We start from the raw sequence: 6,675 nt of genomic DNA on the forward strand, positions 1-6,675 counted from the left end.
AACTCTTTCTGATTTCTTACTCTCCCTCCCTGGCTGGTTCTCACCCACCAGAAACAAGGTAGGGGCAGCAGCTGGTGTTAAAACTGAAGCTCGGAGCACTCCAGCACAGAGCCTGCAGAACTGAATTACAAAGGCAATTTCCTTCTTACAGTGAATACCATTTGGAAAATGATGAATAAAGAAATAAAACATAAGATTCTGTTCTCTACAGCTCTCAAATGTAATTGCATCTGTTAGAAAAATTGCTGTGTGAGGAGGAAGGAGGCCGATTAACAGAGTCTTCATTCCTTCCTCTGTTTCTAACTCTCTTGCCAACATTTCAATCCTGACCAGACACTTGAAATCATTTAATGATCAAAAAGATAAAGTATGATAAAGTTCATATGGTGAGTAAGATGTGGAGGGAGCAGTAGAAAGGTCATCCAGATGTTCCCAGCAAGTCTTAAGGCACCGGTCCCACAAGCAAAGGCCAGAGATGGAAATCGGAGGTGCCCAAGGCCACAGGCACTGTGGACTCCTTTTGGGTGGCAGCTCCAGCAAGAGATTCTCGTGCCTCTGCTCTTGCTAAAATGGCCTTGCAGACTGTATATGTGAAGTTTCCATCAGCCATGCACTTCTTGTCTGCTTATTCTACAAAGAATGAGAATTGGTCTTAAAGAAAAGCACAGTACTCAAAGATTGTGCAAGAATGTCCCTTGCAACACTGTTCATATTTAACAACTTTAATATCCATTGACAGACAATAGGTACATTGTAGTGAATACAGACAGTGTTACCGCAGGCAAAGTGAATGGCTGGAGCTAATGTATCAATATGGGTAAATCTGAAATACAGTGTGTTTTTGTGTGTTATGGGGAAAGTAAATTGCAGAGGACACATACAGCTTGGTATCATTTATATAAAGTTTTACAACCTACAGAACAATACTAGACAATGCTTATGGGTATATAAATGTATAGGAAACATTTAAAACAGGCATGAGTATTATAAACACTAACTGCATGATAGTGGCTACTTCCAAGAAGAGATGCGATGGGTGAAGGGTACTTAGAGGACCCTCAAATGTTTCTGTAATGGTTAATTTCATAAGAAAAAAATATCAAACAAATATGAGATCAATGACAAGATTTAGTAAAGCTGAGTGACGGGTCCAAGGCTGTTCATCTGTGTATCAGTCAAGTTTTCCTTCAATAATACTGAATAACAAACATCCCTCAAAGCTTACAGCAACAAACTCTTATAACTTGTTCACAGGACTGCCAGTCTTGTGTGGCTGTGCAGGGCTTGGCTGGGCTCAGCTGGAGCTGACTCCAGGCTATAGTTTGGGTTTGAATATGCTCCAGGGAGTCTGGGGGAGGTGACTCACACCTATAATCCCAGCACTTTGGGAGGCTGAGACAGGCAGATCACAAGTCCAGGAGTTCGAGACTAGCCTGTGCAACAAGGTGGAACCCAGTCTCTACTAAAAATACAAAAAATTAACCAGGTGTGGTCATGTGCACCTGTGGTCCTAGTTATTTGGGAGGCCAAGGTGGGAGGATCACTTGAGCCCAGGAAGTTGAGGCTGCAGTGAGCTGTGATCGTTCTTTTGCACTCCAGTCTAGTGACAGAGTGAGACCCTGTCTCAATAATAAATAAATAAATAAGCTTCAGGGTTTCCTCACCCTGGACTAGCAGCTTTCCTAGGATAGCTTCTTTTCATGGCAACGTGCAGGAGTGCAAGAGGCTGATGCAAACACATTTACAGCTGCTACTCACTTCACATTGCTTACTTTCCCCCGGCCACGGCTAGATCGATGGCCAACCTTCCCAACCTTAAGTGGGCAGAGAAGTGCACTCCTCTCATAGAGGTGGTGTGAGGACAGAAGATTCACTGAACTATAACAAAATCTAGTACAATCACAATCTACTTTAGTCTACTATAAATATTCTCAGGAAAATTAAAAGGGAGTAAGATTCTTGTGAAAAGCCACAGAATACTGATTGATTCCTACTGGGATTGCTTTTCCTTTGGGCATCTCTGTCATTATTAAAAAAAGAAAAAAAAACAAGCCTGGCGTTTCAACATTTGAAAAGGCCCAGAATTTAAAGCTCAGTAGCAGTCTTTTCTGGGATTTGGGGTTTTCTGCTGGCTGTAGCCTGAGGATGGGCTCCTTTGCGTCCTTGAAGAACATTACTACTTGCATGGACTTAAGCAGATACTCTCTATGGCTGGTGTTGTGGGGGAGGCTCAACAGTGGTCCGTGAATACACAAGTTCAAGATAGACAATCCAAGTGGACAAATAAGAGATGCATTCAGCCAAGTGATTATTCCAGTAAAAAAGAAAAAATTGTCTTCAGTGTTTCTCCCTTTTTTTTTTTTTTTTTTTTGACAGAGTCTCACTGTGTCTCCCAGGGTAGAGTGCAATGGCCCAATCTTGGCTCACTGCAACCTCCGCCTCTGGGGTTCCCGGGTTCTAAGTGATTCTCGTGTCTCAGCCTCTGGAGTAGCTGGGATTGCAGGTGTGTGTCACCACGCCCAGCTAATTTTGTGTTTTTAGTAGAGATGGGGTTTCCCCATGCTGGCCAGGCTGGTCTCAAACTCCTGACCTCAGGTGATCCACCCTCCTCAGCCTCCCAAAGTGCTGAGATTACAGGTGTGAGCCGCCATGCCCAGCCTAGTGCTTCTCCTTTGATAAATGTTTTTTCTAAATCCTGGAGGGTCACTTTTCAAAAGTGTTATTTACATACCATGGCTATTAAGTATGATGTCTTACATTTGTGTTTAACTTACTTTTAGTTATCCTTTGATACAAGAGAAGAGTGAGTTCAGTCTCCGAATTGAGACTCCTAAATTATTTTACATATAGCTCAAGGTTTTCAATCCAGTGTAGGAGCCCAAGCACTGAATCCATTGGCCAGAGATTACTCATGGCTGCCTTCCTTTAACATTTTTATAAAAATGGAAACACTACTTTTCTGCAAGTTTCTTTTTTTGCCTAAGGCTATCTCTCCTGATGAATACCTATGGCTCTACTTTATTCAATTTAACATCTATCTAGTATTCCATTTTAAGGATGGACCACTGTTTACCCAACTAATTCCTTGTTCAGGAACTTGGGTTGCTTGCAGTGTTTCACTATAATAAATTAAACTGCAAAGAACTCACCTTCCATATACACTTTTGTGGGTTTGTGGGGGTGTTTCTGTAGGATAAACTCATAGAAGTGGCATTTCTGGGTCAAAGATGATATGCATTTTTAATTTTGATAGATGCAGCCAAATGGCTCTCCAAATGGTTGTATCAATTTGCACTCCTGCCAAGAGGGTATGAGAGGGCCCATTTCATTGCTCAGAATTTAAAAGTGCTTAATCAGACACAGGCTTGATGAACACTTCAGAAGCTGTTAGAAAAATACAGAGAATGCATATGTTTCTATTGTGAATATGCCTCTGCTACAATGCTTACTGGACTCATTAAGTAGGTCTCACCCTGTACTGATAGAGCTTGGTTCCACTAAATTTTTAGTGCAGGCCACTTCTAAGAACTTTTGGGAGTGCCCATGCTACAATGAAGGTTGAGAGAAAGGGTAAATGAAAACGTGAAAATGTAGAACCATGCTGGCTGAGGCTTTTTATTTTATTTTAAAATTTTAATTTAAAAAATTTTTTGAGATAGTATCTCACTCTGTCACCCAGGCTGGAGAGCAGTGGCACCATCTAGGCTCACTGCAACCTCCGCCTCCTGGACTTAAGTGATCTTCCCACCTCAGCTCCCCAGTAACTGGTACTACAGGCATGCGTCACCATGCTCGGCTAATTTTTTCTATTTTTTTGTAGAGATGGGGGTCTCGCCACGTTGCCCATGATGGTCTCGAGCTCCTGGACTCAAGTGATCTGCCCATCTCAGCCTCCCAAAGTTCTGTGATTATAGATGTGATAATTAATTTTTTTTTTTTTTTTTGAGACAGAGTCTTGCTTTGTCACCCAGGCTGCAGTGCGGTGGTATCATCACATCTCACTGCAGCCTCCAACTCCTGGGCTCAAGGGATCCTCCCATCTCAGCCTACTGAGTAGGCTAGGAGTAAATGTGCATGCCTCCATGCTCAGCTAAATTTTTTACTAAATTTTTTTTTTTTTTTTTTTTGGTAGAGACAGGGTCTAAGCTATGTTGGCAAGACTGGTCTCAGATCCTGGCCTCGAGTGATTCTCCTACCTCAGCCTCCCAAAGCACTGGAATTACAGGTGTGAGTCACTGCACTTGACTGGCTCATGCCTTCTACTACTAAGATGCTGCTCTAAGGATCCTGTACTATGCATTTTACAATACCTTTTTAAAAACAATCACTTATGGAAATTGAAGAATAACAACTCTCTTTAACTGAATAACTCCAGTACCTTTACCACAAATTACAAATGGCTTCTTTTCAATGTAGTCTTCATTTTAATAATGTTTTTAGATTTTTGAAACTCATTTTGTCACATTGCTGAATATTGAATATTGCTGACTTCAATATAGACTGTCAGGGAGTCTCATCAGAGCTTTCACCACGCACTGTTAGGCAGGCTCGTCAGCAACGTAGCAGAGGGAAGACTCTCAGATGAAGAAACAAAGATGTTGCCACATATCCTGGGCATCTTCATGGTGTGCCAATATGCTGCAATGCTCTGCTGGGAAACCATGCGTGGAGTCAATGTATTGAGGACACTAAGGTCATAGGTTGGATTTTCAGGTGAACCAGGTGGCCTTATTCTGTCCACGGAACTGGTATCTCTAATATCTGTCAATTACTATGTCCCAGGAAACTGAGCAAGAGTCAGGAGAGACCTGGACTGTTCTGCCATGCAGGCTAGAAAATAGCTCACAGCTCCCGACCCCCGACAGTCAGAGCAGAGCATCTTGTTTGACACAGCAACGGGCCTAGTAGAAGGAGCATTGGCCAGGAGGAAGAGACTGAGGTTCCAATTGTGACCAGTGTGACCTCCGGCAGGTCAGCTAACCCGTTTGCACCTCTGGGTTTTCATCTGTGAAAGGAGTATTAGGCTCAGTGATGCTTAATTTTCCTCCTTCTGTTCTAAAATCTCATCATCATCTTTAATTGGTGTGGTGCCAGGAGACCCCAGAAGAAATTCTCTTTTGTGGGAAGAACTAACCAGAGTGCCCAGGTGCAGTGACTCATACCTGTAATCCCAGCACTTTGGGAGGCCAAAATGGGAGGATTGCTTGAGGCCAGGAGTTTGAGACCAGCTTGGGCAACATAGTGAGAAAAAGAAAGAAAAGAAAGATGGGAAGGGAAAGGGAAAGAAAGGAATGGAAGAGAAATAAAGGAAGAAAAGAGAGAGGAAGGAAAAGAAAGGAAAGGAAAGGAAAGAATAAAAGAACAAATTGGATGAAGCACATTTGCAAATGTGTTCAACCTTGGCCATTTGCTTCTTTTAGACTGGTCCTTCTCAATCTTTGTTGCACATGGAATCACCTGGGGAGTGTTAAAAATGCTCGGTGCCCAAGCTGTACCCCAAATAGATTACACTAGCATTTCTGGGGCAGGGCCCAGACATCAGTGTTTTTTCGTTTGTTTGTTTTTTGAGATGGAGTCTCACTCGGTTGCCCAGGCTGGAGTGTAGTGGCGCTATCTCGGCTCACTGCAACTTCCGCCTCCTGGGTTCATGCCATTTTCCTGCCTCAGCCTCCTGAGTAGCTGGGACTACAGGCACCCACCACCGCACCTGGCTAATTTTTTTTTTTTTTTTTGTATTTTTAGTAGAGACGGGGTTTCACCATGTTAACCAGGATGGTCTTGATCTCCTGACCTCATGATCCATGTGCCTCGGCCTCCCAAAGTGCTGGGATTACAGGCTTGAGCCACCGTGCCTGGCTGGCATCAGTGTTTTTAAAGCAATTCCGATGTGCAGCTAAGGATGAGAAGCACCAATGCTGGCCTTTGATCAAGAACCCTGGAAAAGGGGCTCATCTTCAGGCTCCAGAGTCATCTGTGCCCTCATCCATTATGCCTGGTTGCTCTCCCCCTACTCTCTGGTGACCTTTTAAAAAGTTAATTCTTCCCCTCTTTTTTGCTCTGGCTTGTCATTGAACTCACCCAGCTGATTGTGGGCTTATGATTGAGAACCTCTTCTGACCGCTTCCCTTTCCCCAGAAATTAACATGATCATTAAGGCTTATAATTTTACTCACCAGTGCTATCAATCAAGGGGCTGCAAAAAGGAGTTAAGAGTCCTTTTGTAATTGGCAGCAGCCTGTGATTTGGAGCAGAGCATCCAGGGTCTGTGGGAGGCTGGAGATGGGGAGGGCCTGGGGTGCAGGGAGGGGCTCTGCCCCCTTGAGCTGACTCCAAAAGCTTTCCCCAGGGGCTAGCAAGCTTCAGTCTTCCTCTTCCCTGAATATCAAAATAAGGAAGCCAGTTCTTGCCAACGGGACTCCAGGCTCACCCCAAGCTCTGCAATAGGAAGGAAGGTCTCTCACAGCATCCCTGGGATAAGGAAGATCAGGGAATTCCGTATACACTAGGCAACCCAGGTCTGGCTGGGGAGGGGCAGTGGGCCCAGATTATCTGTAGTTCAGAAGTGGGGTTGAGACTGTCAGACCCAAGGAGGTGATCCATCCTTCCCTAGTCCCCTTGGAACCTTGTTTAGGGCAATAAAAATAACAGCTGAGCCTGATGCAATGCACCCTCTGC

Source organism: Hylobates moloch, unplaced genomic scaffold, assembly GCF_009828535.3.
Source record: "Hylobates moloch isolate HMO894 unplaced genomic scaffold, HMol_V3 SCAFFOLD_2, whole genome shotgun sequence".
NCBI lineage: Eukaryota > Metazoa > Chordata > Mammalia > Primates > Hylobatidae > Hylobates > Hylobates moloch.